The sequence below is a fragment of the Callospermophilus lateralis genome, unplaced genomic scaffold, assembly GCF_048772815.1.
Source record: "Callospermophilus lateralis isolate mCalLat2 unplaced genomic scaffold, mCalLat2.hap1 Scaffold_5887, whole genome shotgun sequence".
In the NCBI taxonomy this organism is placed as follows: Eukaryota; Metazoa; Chordata; class Mammalia; order Rodentia; family Sciuridae; genus Callospermophilus; species Callospermophilus lateralis.
Window position 1 is genome coordinate 33,991 of NW_027514545.1, and position 14,069 is coordinate 48,059.

Consider the following 14,069-nt stretch of genomic DNA (forward strand, 5'->3'; position numbering starts at 1 on the left):
CACTATTTCAAGTCATGGTTGAATTTTTTCAAAAGAGTCATGATAATAAATATGTTACAAGAGCAGATTGATTCATTGTGAATGAATCATTCATCCTAAAGAAATCTTATCTTTCATTTGTTTCTATGTATACCCTTTAACAGTAATAGCATCAAATGTTTGCCACTGGGAAAAATATTCAAACAAAAAATGTAAACAGAATTTGTGACAATAACATATAATGCTTTCTAAAAATTTAAAATTTAAAAGAATATGAAAGTCAGTTTCCTCCATGATGTTCTTCAGAATAGGTAAAACTAGAAAAACATCCATGGAAGCATGGTTTATGAGTGATCTTATAGTGATCTTAGATATTTTATGGAGAAATTATATTTTAGAAATCACAAAAAATATAATGTGATGCCCAAACTCTTGAATGTTTTCAAATGTAGCTGAATTTCTATGTAAGTTTTTCATTGATATAGCTAGTCATAAAGCTAATAAGAGCAAAGAATATATGGGGCTGGGATGTAGCTCAGTGGTGGCATACCTTATACATAATTCAGGAGGCCCTGGGTTTGATCCCTAGCACCACAAAATTTAAAAAAAAAATCAGTGCCTTATTTGTGCAATCAAATAGAAAATGAACAATTACCACTCTTAGGAAAATGTTAAGCCTGAAAAACAGTTAATAATCAAAATACTCTTACAATAGAAATAGCCTATTGTGAGCAGATGTGTCACATCATAAAGTATATTCACATTAAATATCCTCTCAGAACAATAAAAAAGACTTTGATGACCATTTAGAAGGAGAAAATGGCTATAATATAGATTAGAAAATTATTAAGAAATTAGAAACATGAGGTGAGGGGCTGTGGGCACAGAGAGCGGCTGGCCTAGGCTTGGCGGGTAGAAGGGTCCCTCCTGCAGGGTTTGTGGAGTGAGCCGGGTGCACAGGGGTGGTTGTGTTGTGTCCCCTCTGGCTGTCCGTCTTGAGAAAGAGCTGAGTGGGCGGGAAGGATGGAGGACCAAGGGTAGTTGCCGCAGAGGTGTGCTGAGTGCTCGGAGGCCCTCGTAGGAGGAGTGACCCAGGAATCCCTGAGCTCAGGAAGCTTGGGGGTGTGGAGAGGAGAAGCCCATCCTCAACCAACGCCCAGAGCTTGGCGGATCCGATGTTGGGCTGCAGAAATGCTCTGTGTGGGGGGTGGGGGGTGGGTGGTCTTTTTCCTCGGCCCATCTTGCACATCATGCACGCCAGGAAGTGAAAGGGGTGCGGCCTCTGGACACCTCTTCAGCTCCCTTGTGACCTGTCCTGTAGGGGTATCCTGCAATCGTGTAGGAATAGGAGACCCTGGCAGAGCCTTGCACTCAGGACAGCAATGATGACACTGAAGAGGTTTCATTGTTTGATGCAGAAGAAGAGAAAACTAAGAGACCAAAATCCAAAATCCGACATCCAGTGGCATCATTTTTCCATTTGTTCTTCTGAGTCAGTGCCATTATAGTCTATCTTCTCTGTGAATTGCTCAGCAGCAGCTTTATTGCTTGAATGGTGACAATTATCTTGTTGTTGTCATGTGACTTTTGGGCAGTGAAGAACGTCACAGGTAGAGACTGATGGTAGGCCTTGGGTGGTAGAATCATATTGATGAGGATGGAAAGAGTCATTGGGTGTTTGAGTCCAGGAAGGCATCTCCTCAGGAGAATAAAACTCTTTCAGAAGTTCATTCAAGAATCTTTTGGTTAGGACTAATTGCCTGTCCAGTGCTGTGAGTGATATTTGCCTTTAGTGCTCTCTTCTCCTTCAGAGTAAAATGGTTGGCATGGTTATCATGGGTGTGGTGCTACAGGGTGCCAACCTGTATGGTTACATTAGGTGCAAGTGGGCAGCCAGAAGAATTTAACCAGCATGGCTACCTGGTATCTTGGAATGCAGTTTTTAAAACAAAACACCAGAAATGAACAGACTTCTTGAATAGAGAGAAAATTATGTTTTCTGTGATACTGGGGAATGGCCAAAGAGATTCTTGATTATGAATTGTTTAGAGCTCAGTCCAGTTGCAAAAAGGAGCATTGATTTTTTGTTTGTTTTGTTTTCACTTACAAAGTTACTATAAAAACTGGTTTCTTTTTTAAACAAAGTTTTAATTTTCTTTTTCTAGTAGTTGAGGCTGGGAAGTATGATATCATTAAGAACATTGTCAGAATTTATTTTAGGTGTGCATATGTATGCATATAGTAATGTATCCGTATGTCGAAAATTAATGTGTTAGTTTACATATGTTAAAGAGATATTTGCATTTTGATCCATAGAATATAGGATGTTCTTAATCTATCTCAAAGGTATATGTGTTTACATACTATTTCTATAGGTTATTTTCAGAAATAAGTTGATTCCATTATTAAGAGTAAACACTTGGCTTGTATATGAGTTAAAAAGTTAGAAAAAATGTTAATTTTAAGTATATACTTCATGTTGAAATTTCTTACGTTAGACATGCACAAGTGAAAAACAAATTCAGGCTGGTAGTGTTAACTAGTTTCTAAAATTTTCTTTTATTTTTATACTTAAGGCCTAACTAATAAATGGAATCTTTATAGTTTATGTTTAAGGGATACCCAGGGATTGCTGTTGATCTATTGATTTCATGGAAAGGATAGTCATATTTTATTTTGGAACTTCCTGGAAACTCTTCAGTGGTCTCTGGACTAATAAAATCTTTTAGTACTAAATAAATATTATTCTTATGTCATAGTAAAAATAATCATTTAAATACTTGGCATAATAAATGCCTAAAGACATTTTATGAATCTATTTTTTCTTGCTATAATGGGGATGTTGTAAATCATACATTTGTATTAATAATTTTTCTTAAACAAGGCAATATATTTAACTGTAAACTAAACCAATCTACAAATTATTGTAGGCAGTTGTAAATTCTGTTGAGATACTGGAAACTTTGTTGGGGTCTTTTAATCATCAGATTATGTTGTGAATGTATCTGTACTTTGTTAAAATATTTTTAAAAATGTTTTGTTTTAGTTGAATAAATGTGTATTGGAGTGAAAAAAAGAAATTAGAAACATGATAATGACATAAAAATTCTCTAGGCCATACTAGGCACTTTGAACTGTAATCACAGCTTTTTTGGAGACTGAAGCAGGAGGATCACAAAGTTAGAAGCCAGCCTCAATACCTCAGGAACTTAGCAAAATCCCATCTCAACATAATATTAAAAAGGGCTGAAATTCATTGCTTGCCTAGCATGGTCAAGGTTATGAGCTTAATTCTCATCACCATAAATAAATTTAAAAGAATAACTCCAAACCAAGCATATAATATGAGACAACTGGGGCATTTATAGAAGAGGGTGGAAAACATTATGTTGAACACCCCAAAATAATAAAACTATATTTAATTATTTTTCAGCTCATGATATTAACATGTCTAATCTCCACTTATATAACTTCATTAAAATATGGTAAATAGTGTATGTACTTTTTTTAATGATTTCAGAATATGAATTATACTCAACTCTATTCTAAAAACTACCTTTGAAACACATAGAGCACCAGCATTATATACAATGAAATCAGGCCATTTCCTACACAAAATAATATTTAGTAAGTACTAATATATACACACATTATTTCAAAATAAATTAAAATTGATGAAATCAAAAGGTCACTGGTATGCTTTTAAATGATATTTTGAATATATGAGAAACACTTAATAGAGTTCTCCAAAAAGAACTTCTGACAATATATAAAGCATGCTTATTAGAAGGTCAATTACCTTGCTTGCAAGGAGTAAGAGAAACTAACTACTTGATGAATGTAAGACTTTAATAAGATAAACGAATATGCTTTCTAAATTTGAAAAAGTAGAAAATGTCTGTGTAAAAAAGTCTATTTTTGGTAAATGTATCTGTTTTTTTAAAAGAATCTATTGGCTTTTCTCTTACACACTGTAATTATTTCAGTGGTTTTAAGCTGGAATATCATGTAATATCAATAACTGGAATTTTAAATATCACCATCCTCTTTCTTCCTATAAAATTGATTAGCAAATTTTGCTTAGAATAATTTCAACCCAATTTGGAAAAGATCTGTGTGTGTGTGTGTGTGTGTGTGTGTGTGTGTGTGTAAATACATAATATTTTGAACAATTCCCCTGACACTTGGGTCCTGTCAAAGACATATTGTCTGTGTGTGGTGCTGGAATGGAACCCAGGGACTCTCACATGTTAAGCAAGTTCTCTGCCACCAAGTTACACACACTGTCCCAAAGACCTTAATAAGAAAAAGATAATTAAAACTTTTTCAGATAATGAGAACTGTCAAACAAGATAATTCAATCAAAACAAGGTAAACTAAAAAGTATATTTAAAAATATTGTTGATAAAAATAGCAGAAGTTCAAAGTTAGAGAACAAATTAAAAATCAAACTGCAGAAACCTACTACATAAAATTGGAAACCTAGAGGGAATAGGTAATTTCCTAGTTAAAAAAACACATTAATAAAAGATTAAAATAAGAAAACTATGAATGATCAATCAGCTTAAAAAGTTTAAAATGATGCTTACAGATCTCCCATTGGTACAAAAACCAGGAACATAGGGGTCCACGGTTGAGTGTTAACTGACTTTTAACAAATTCCGGATTTACTTAAAATGTTCATGATCTATGAGGAAAGAATGAAATCATTACTTAAAATAAATACTTCAATTAATTAAAATTAATTTCCTCAATTAACTTTGTGGTATAATACCAAAGCATTATATAGTCAAGATATTTCAGCAGATGTAGAAAGTCAACACAGTATTTAGCATACCATTACAAATACACTGCCAAATAAACTGACTTGCTCAACCAAAGACAAAATGTATTCTCAGTCAAAATTTTGATTAATTTAGTTCCATAAAATCCATGAACTATTTTTTCACAAATTCTGGCTTATTAGAAATAACATATTTAAACTTAAATAACCTTGTGGGTTTCATACATCTACTTTTCCATTTTTTAATATTTTTCCTGCTTTAACACAGTAAAAATAAGCAGTTAGAACAATTCCTCCTCCCTCTGTGCCAGAAATCATCCAAGTAGCTGTGTTTTGATGACAAGTAATCAGAGCCTCTTGAAGGGATGTTTCCCCAAAGTAAACCTTGCTGAAATAATGAAGGAGAGTAAGGCTCCCTCCTTAGCTCTCAAATGGGCACAGGGAGTGAATCTGCTTTCTCTTCACACTTCCCACCTTTTCCTCACCTGCCACCTATTTATCCAGAAGTTTCTGGAAGATCTCTCTGAGGCTGCTCTGGGCATGCCTATAGACATGACCCACAGAATCCTCAAGCCAGGATCTCTCTAAGGCTAGTCTGAGAAAAGCGTCCCTGTAGATATGACTCAGTGTCCGCAAGCGAGGCATCCCTCTGAGTTTGCTCTGAGGAGAAGGAGCTCTGGATGACCCTACACACATGACCCACAGTGTCTCTAAGACAGGCATCTGCCTGAGGATGGTCTGAAAAGAATGGAGCTCTAGGTGTCCCTATAGCCTTGACCCACAGCTGGTCTTAGAACGGAGTTATAGCCTTGATCCACAGTGTCCCCAAGCTGTAAGTCTCACTGAGGCTAAAGAGAAGGGACCCTAAAGTCCCTGTAGACACAACACAAAGTGCCCCAAGCTGGGAGTATTCCTGAGTCTGCTCTAAGAGGAAGCTCCAAGTCCCCATACACATGAACCACATTGTCCCCAAGGTGGGAGTATGCTTGAGTCGGCTGAGAAGAAGGCAACTCTCCGTCCCATACAAATGACCCACCAGGGTACCCAAGTTAGGAATACCTCCTCAGACCAGAGGTGCTCAGAGAACCTAGGGTGCCGAGCTGGTGGAGTATTGCTTCAGATAGGAGGCACATGGAGGACCCAGGGTCCCCGAGCTGGGAGTACCGCCTCAGACCCCAGGTACATGGCATACTCAGGTTCCCTGAGCTGGGAGGGATCCCAGGCACACTGAGGACCCAGTGTATCCAAGCTGGAATATCTCCACAGATCCAAGGCACACAGAGGACCCAGGGTCCCTGAGCTGGGAGGATTTTCAGACATCAGGCACACCACCAACCCAGGGTCCCCGAGCTGGGAGTACCTCCTCAGACCCAAGGCACACCACCAACCCAGGGTCCCGGAGCTGGGAGGAACTCCTCAGACCCAAGGCACACCCAGGACCCAGGGTCCCCGAGCTGGGAGGATCTCCTCAGACCCCAGGCACACCCAGGACCCAGGGTCCCCAAGCTGGGAGAGCCTCCTCAGATCCGACGCACACCCAGGACCCAGGGTCCCAGAGGAGATAGGAGGGCCTCCTCAGACATGAGGCACACGGAGGTCCGAGGGTCCCCGAGCTCGGGGATCTCCTCAGACCCCATGCATACGGAGGACTCAGGGTCTCGGAGCTGGGAGGATTCTCAGACACCAGACACACCACCGACCCAGGGTCCCTGAGCTGGGAGTACCTCCTCAGACCCGAGGCACACAGAGGACTCAGCGTCTCCGAGCTGGGAAGACTTCCTCAGACCCCAGGCACACATGGAGGACCCAGGGTCCCGGAGCTGGGGAATCTCCTCAGACCCGAGGCACACCCAGGACCCGGGGTCCCCGAGCTGGGAGGCCTCCTCAGACCCAAGGCACACGGAGGACTCAGGGTCCCGGAGCTGGGAGGGCCTCCTCAGACCCTAGGCACACGGAGGACCCAGCGTCCCGACCTGGTAGTATCTCCTCAGACCTGACACACACGGAGGTCCCAGGGTCCCGACCTGGGAGTATCTCCTCAGACCTGACACACACGGAGGTCCCAGGGTCCCGACCTGGGAGTATCTCCTCAGACCCGAGGCACACAGAGGACCCAGGGTCCCGACCTGGGAGTATCTCTTCAGACCCGAGGCACACGGAGGTCCCAGGGTCCCGACCTGGGAGTATCTCCTCAGACCCGAGGCACACGGAGGTCCCAGGGTCCCGACCTGGGAGTATCTCCTCAGACCTGACACTCACGGAGGACCCAGGGTCCCGACCTGGGAGTATCTCCTCAGACCCGAGGCACACAGAGGACCCAGGGTCCCGACCTGGGAGTATCTCCTCAGACCCGAGGCACATGGAGGTCCCAGGGTCCCGACCTGGGAGTATCTCCTCAGACCCGAGGCACACAGAGGACCCAGGGTCCCGACCTGGGAGTATCTCCTCAGACCTGACACTCACGGAGGACCCAGGGTCCCGACCTGGGAGTATCTCCTCAGACCCCAGCACACGGAGGACCCAGCGTCCCGACCTGGGAGTATCTCCTCAGACCCCAGCACTCGGAGGTCCCAGGGTCCCGACCTGGGAGTATCTCCTCAGACCCCAGCACTCGGAGGTCCCAGGGTCCCGACCTGGGAGTATCTCCTCAGACCCGAGGCACACGGAGGTCCCAGGGTCCCGACCTGGGAGTATCTCCTCAGACCTGACACACACGGAGGTCCCAGGGTCCCGACCTGGGAGTATCTCCTCAGACCTGACACACACGGAGGTCCCAGGGTCCCGACCTGGGAGTATCTCCTCAGACCCGAGGCACACAGAGGACCCAGGGTCCCGACCTGGGAGTATCTCTTCAGACCCGAGGCACACGGAGGTCCCAGGGTCCCGACCTGGGAGTATCTCCTCAGACCCGAGGCACACGGAGGTCCCAGGGTCCCGACCTGGGAGTATCTCCTCAGACCTGACACTCACGGAGGACCCAGGGTCCCGACCTGGGAGTATCTCCTCAGACCCGAGGCACACAGAGGACCCAGGGTCCCGACCTGGGAGTATCTCCTCAGACCCGAGGCACATGGAGGTCCCAGGGTCCCGACCTGGGAGTATCTCCTCAGACCCGAGGCACACAGAGGACCCAGGGTCCCGACCTGGGAGTATCTCCTCAGACCCCAGCACACGGAGGACCCAGCGTCCCGACCTGGGAGTATCTCCTCAGACCCCAGCACTCGGAGGTCCCAGGGTCCCGACCTGGGAGTATCTCCTCAGACCCCAGCACTCGGAGGTCCCAGGGTCCCGACCTGGGAGTATCTCCTCAGACCCTGGCACACGGAGGACCCAGGGTCCCGACCTGGGAGTATCTCCTCAGACCCGAGGCACACGGAGGTCCCAGGGTCCCGACCTGGGAGTATCTCCTCAGACCTGACACACACGGAGGTCCCAGGGTCCCGACCTGGGAGTATCTCCTCAGACCCCAGCACACGGAGGACCCAGCGTTCCGACCTGGGAGTATCTCCTCAGACCCCAGCACTCGGAGGACCCAGCGTCCCGACCTGGGAGTATCTCCTCAGACCCGAGGCACACAGAGGTCCCAGCGTCCCGACCTGGGAGTATCTCCTCAGACCCCAGCACACGGAGGACCCAGGGTCCAGACCTGGGAGTATCTCCTCAGACCCCAGCACTCGGAGGACCAAGGGTCCCGACCTGGGAGTATCTCCTCAGACCCCAGCACTCGGAGGACCCAGGGTCCAGACCTGGGAGTATCTCCTCAGACCCCAGCACTCAGAGGACCCAGGGTCCCGACCTGGGAGTATCTCCTCAGACCTGACACACACGGAGGTCCCAGGGTCCCGACCTGGGAGTATCTCCTCAGACCTGACACACACGGAGGTCCCAGGGTCCCGACCTGGGAGTATCTCCTCAGACCTGACACACACGGAGGTCCCAGGGTCCCGACCTGGGAGTATCTCCTCAGACCTGACACACACAGAGGTCCCAGGGTCCCGACCTGGGAGTATCTCCTCAGACCCCAGCACTCGGAGGTCCCAGGGTCTCGACCTGGGAGTATCTCCTCAGACCCCCCCACACGGAGGTCCCAGGGTCCCGACCTGGGAGTATCTCCTCAGACCCCAGCACACGGAGGTCCCAGCGTCCCGACCTGGGAGTATCTCCTCAGACCCAAGCACACGGAGGACCCAGCGTCCCGACCTGGGAGTATCTCCTCAGACCCGACACACACGGAGGACCCAGCGTCCCGACCTGGGAGTATCTCCTCAGACCCGAGGCACACGGAGGACCCAGGGTCCCGACCTGGGAGTATCTCCTCAGACCCCAGCACTCGGAGGACCCAGCGTCCCGACCTGGGAGTATCTCCTCAGACCCGAGGCACACAGAGGTCCCAGGGTCCCGACCTGGGAGTATCTCCTCAGACCCCAGCACTCGGAGGACCCAGGGTCCCCGAACTGGGAGTATCTCCTCAGACCCCAGCCCACGGAGGTCCCAGGGTCCCGACCTGGGAGTATCTCCTCAGACCCCGGCACACGGAGGACCCAGGGTCCCCGACCTGGGAGTATCTCCTCAGACCCCAGCACACGGAGGTCCCAGCGTCCCGACCTGGGAGTATCTCCTCAGACCCCAGCACACGGAGGTCCCAGGGTCCCCGACCTGGTAGTATCTCCTCAGACCTGACACACACGGAGGACCCAGCGCCTGGAGCTAGGAGGACCTCCTCAGCGCCCAAGCAGGTCAGAGGAGGAGCTCCGCATCCCCACACACATGGCCCATAGTACCCTCAAGCTGCGTGTATCCTGGAAGCCGGTCTGCCGCTTCCTGGTGGTTCACCCAGCACGCTCCCGGTTTTTCCTGAGACAAGAGCTCTAGACCTCACCCTGAAGAAGGGAGGACAAAGATGAAAAGTGAGCCACTGTCCCCTGCTACCCCGCCCAGTGTGAGACTCTGCTCATACACAGGGGCACCAATCCCTGATGGCCACGCCCAGTGCAGGCCTCTGCTCATGCGCAGAGGTACCACTCCTGATGACCACGCCCAGTGCCAGACTCTGCTCATGCGCAGAGGCACCAATCCCTGATGGCCACGCCCAGTGCCAGACTCTGCTCATGCGCAGAGGCACCACTCCCTGATGGCCACGCCTAGTGCAGGCTTCTGCTAACCTGCAATGGTAGTAGGGTGGCTAGTCTTTCTTATTTCTCTCAGCGCCTTTCTGTAGCGGCAGCTATTACTGAATAGGATCTATTCCCACTTCTTTAACTAAGTCTGGCTGTGTTTATTTGTGCCATCACCAGAAGTGGAATCTCAGGAGATGAGAAAAGGGAGGCCAAGAGACTGAGACCCGGGTCCCTGGACTCAACCAGGCCACGCACTGCTGTAGCCAGGGGCCAGGCAGGCAGAGGCACAGACATGAGCACCTGCAGGGAGCCCCTGGACACTTCACTCTTGTGCCCAAGGGCAGAAGGCCAAAAGCAGGTCAACAGAGAGGCCTCTGCGAAGTGTAGACAAGTGACTGAGTGATGTAGCCAAGGACTGCCAAATTTTAACATCATGGGTTTTGAGAAAAGCAGTTAAATCCCAGCCCATGTTGACTGCTTTCAAGGTTGTGAGACCCTGAGCTCACACGACCCCCCAGCAGCCTCTGGGAGCTGCAGGGTGCACCCCTTGCCCTGGGGCATTCTAGATTGAATTATCTCTCCTTGTTTCCCAGCTCTCACCATGAATGCCTCTGGGAGGTGCAGTTATTCCCAGAGATTCTTGACAGTCTAATTTGGTGTTCTGCCCACACAGCCCTCACCAGGCAGGATCATCAGAGCTGTGTGCCACATGCTATCCCAAGTGCCCTGGAGGACCCTGGCAGTGGAGACTTGTGTTCTGCCCATGTAGCCCTCACTCCAGAAGCCTATGGGGAACTGCAAGTAGCAGAATTACCCTCATATCCCATGCAGCCTTCACTACAGAGGCATCTAGGGGCTTCAGAACCCCCAGGATCATGGACATTGTAGCCTGATGCTGGGTTGGTGCAGCCCACACTATAGTTGCTTCTCACAGCTCTGAGGCCCCAGGAATTCTGTGTATTGTAGACCACTTTGCTCAAGCATTTCTGACCTCAGAGGTCTAGAGCTGCAGGCTATTGATTATTCTGGGCAGTGCAGACCATCCTACCTAAGTGGACCTCACCATCAAGGCTCCAGTATCAGCACACCACAAGCCTGCCTGGACACCCCTGAGGTGTCTGGGTGGTGCAATACAAATCTTGCCCATGCAGTCCTCAAGTGGTAGGTGTCTGGAAGGTGCAGGCCCTGGGGGATTCTGGTAGTGTATTCTTGCCTTCAGCCCGCACAGCTCTCACTGTGGAGGCCTCCGAGTGGCAGGCCACACAGGCACCTGGACATCTGCAAGAATTCTGAGTAGTGTAGTTCAGTTCTCTACCCCACAGCCCCAACCACAGAGTATTTTGGGGGCTGCAATTTCCTGAGGATTCTGGGTAATGTAAGTCAGTGTTTTGCCTGCGTGCCTCCTGTGAGGGCCAGGATAAATGCAGGCCACATGCTTGCCTTGGTAATGCAGACCTCACTGTGGAGGGTTCTTGGACTGTAGGCTTCACAGTCATCAGGGTATCCCCAGGAATTATGGGTAGTGTAATCTGACCTTTAGCATGAACAGCCTTTGCTGGGGAGGCCTCTAGGAGTTGCAGGCCACATGCTCACCCAGGCAACATGTCCCCTAAATGATTCTGGGTAGTATAGTTAAGTTCTGTTTCCTACAATTCTCATCACAGAGGATCCTGGGAGCTGCTGGAACTAACATTTGTGGGTAACATAGTCCCGTATTTTGCGTATTCACCACAGAGGGTTTTGGGAGCTATAGCCCCTGAGGATTGTAGGTAATGTAGGCTAATGATTTGATCACCACAGAGGAAGGTACAGCTCATGAGGATTCTGGATAATGTAGTTTAGTGTTTGCCTGCACAGCGCTACTGGGAGGACCACAAGAACTGCAGACCCATGCTTTCCCTGGTACCCTGGAGAGTCTAGGTACTATAGCTCTCATCACAGAAACTTCTGTGAGTTATAGTGAAGACATACCCTGCATTGAACCTGGTGTTCTACCTTTGCAGCCCTCAACCCAGAAGCTCCTTGGAACAGCAGGCACCCAAGGGATATGAGAAGCACAGTTTGTCATTCTGCCCACACAGACCTCACTGCAGAGGTCTCTGCAAGCTGCAGGTCCCTTAGGGCTCTGGTCATACAGTCTGTCATTTGGCCCATGCTGCCCTCAATGCAGAGGGCTGTAGGAATTGCAGGTCCTGAAGGATTCTGGGTAGCACAGGCCATCATAACCTTTGCAGCTCTTGACCCAGAGCCTCCTGGGAGCTGCTGGCCACATTCTCACTAGCCACTCCTGAGGACTCTGGGCAGTGTAGTAACCAATAAGTGTTCTCTTTCCTACATTGTATCTGACATAAAAGGGCCACACTTCCATTTAAAAACCTGGCTTAAATCTGTTTTAACTATGTCTGTTTCTGATTATTAACAGTGTTTCCTAAATGTTTAAGAGATTGAAAGCTATCCTTTCACTTTTGCTAGTCCTGATAACATGCAAACCCGGGACTATAATTTTTATACACTATGGATTCTAAATTTTACTTTAAAAGTTAAACAGTTAATTGTGACACTAACCATTACTAGCTTTTTCATATTTTGGATATATTCATGTTCTTACAGAATACAAGCCTTTTAAAATGTAAGACTTGGTAGAGCCCTTTACCAAGATGATGTTCTCTAAACTAAAACTGTCTGTAGCAATAGTCTGTTTCAGGTTTATATAGAAATAACAAATTTGATTGACATTTATTTATGATATTTAATGTTTTATAACTGGATAAGGGTAACCTGTTATCAATAAGTTATATATAAAATTTTGTGTTACTCTTTATACTGGGATGGGAATTTAAATGTATTTTTGGAAAGTAATAAGCAGAGCCTGGTTTGTTTAAAGGCTGAAAATGTGGAATATGATTTTGCCATTTTTTCCACAAAAAAGAAGTTAAGAGCTCTCTTAGCCTTTATATTTTATTCATGTTTAAGATGAAATGTTGTTTGTTTGTTTGTTTGTTTGTTTTAATTATAAAGAAAAGAAGTTTATTTGGCTCTAGGTTCTGGTCCAAGATTAAAGGGATGAATCTGATGATGGCCTTTTTGCTGGCAGACTAGTGAGGTGGCTCAGTACATCATATAGTGAGGGAAGGGACTGGGATTCTCCAGATAGCTGGTTTCTATAGCAGCCTCACTCTCAAGATAGCCCATAAATCCATTAATCTGCTCATGGTATAGATGGATCAACCCTTCTCAAGTTAACCCATAAACTCGTTAATCTGTTCAGGATATGAATGGACCAACCTTGCACAAGGACAAAGCTCTAAAATGGATCAACCCTGCACAAGGACAAAGCTCTGATTGCTTTGATCACCTCTTAAAGACCCCACCTATTTTTCTTTCTTTTTTTTTTTAACTGGGGATTTTACCCAGGGATATTTTCCACAGAGCTACATCCCCAATTCTTTTTTTTTGAGAAAAGATCTTGCTACATTGATGAGGTTGGCCTCAAACTTGAGCTCTTCTCCCTCAGCCTGTAGAGTCATTGGGATTTCAGGTGTGTACCACCCTGCCTTGTGGTTCTACCTCATCTATTTATTTATTTTATTTTTTCAAATTAGTTATATGTGGCATATTGACTTATTGTACACAAATGGAGCACACTTTCTCTTTCCTCTGGTTGTACATGGTGCAGAGTCACTCCAGTTGTATAATCATAGACGTACATAGGGTACTTATGTCTGTCTCATTCTACTGTCCTTTCCATCCCTGCAGTCATAACCTTCCTTCACAGCCCTCTACACAAACCAAAGTTTCTTCATTCTTCCCTACCTCCCCACCCCACTGTGAATCAGTATATGCTTATCAGAGATAATGTTCAGCTTTTGTTTTGGAGGAATTAGCTCATTTCCCTTAGCATGATATTCTCTAGTTCCATCCATTTATCTGCAAATGCCATAATTTCATTCTTCTTTGTGGCTGAATAATTTTTTATTGTGTAAATGTATCACTTCTCTTTATCCATTCATTGGTTGAAGGGCATCTAGGTTGGTTTCATTGTTTAGCTATTGTGAATTGAGCTGCAATAAACACTGATGTGGCTGCATCACTGTGGTATGCTGATTTTAAGTCCCTAAGGTATAAAATGGGGAATGGGATAGCTGGGTCAAATGGTGGTTCCATTCTGAGTTTTCTGAGGAATCCATACT

General features: G+C 46.6%; 1 pseudogene; it reads left to right on the forward strand.

Moving 5' to 3' along the window:
* Window positions 1-1,531: 1,531 nt before the first annotated feature.
* On the forward strand, window positions 1,532-1,957 carry LOC143393557 (Golgi apparatus membrane protein TVP23 homolog B pseudogene; annotated as a pseudogene).
* Window positions 1,958-14,069: the final 12,112 nt, after the last annotated feature.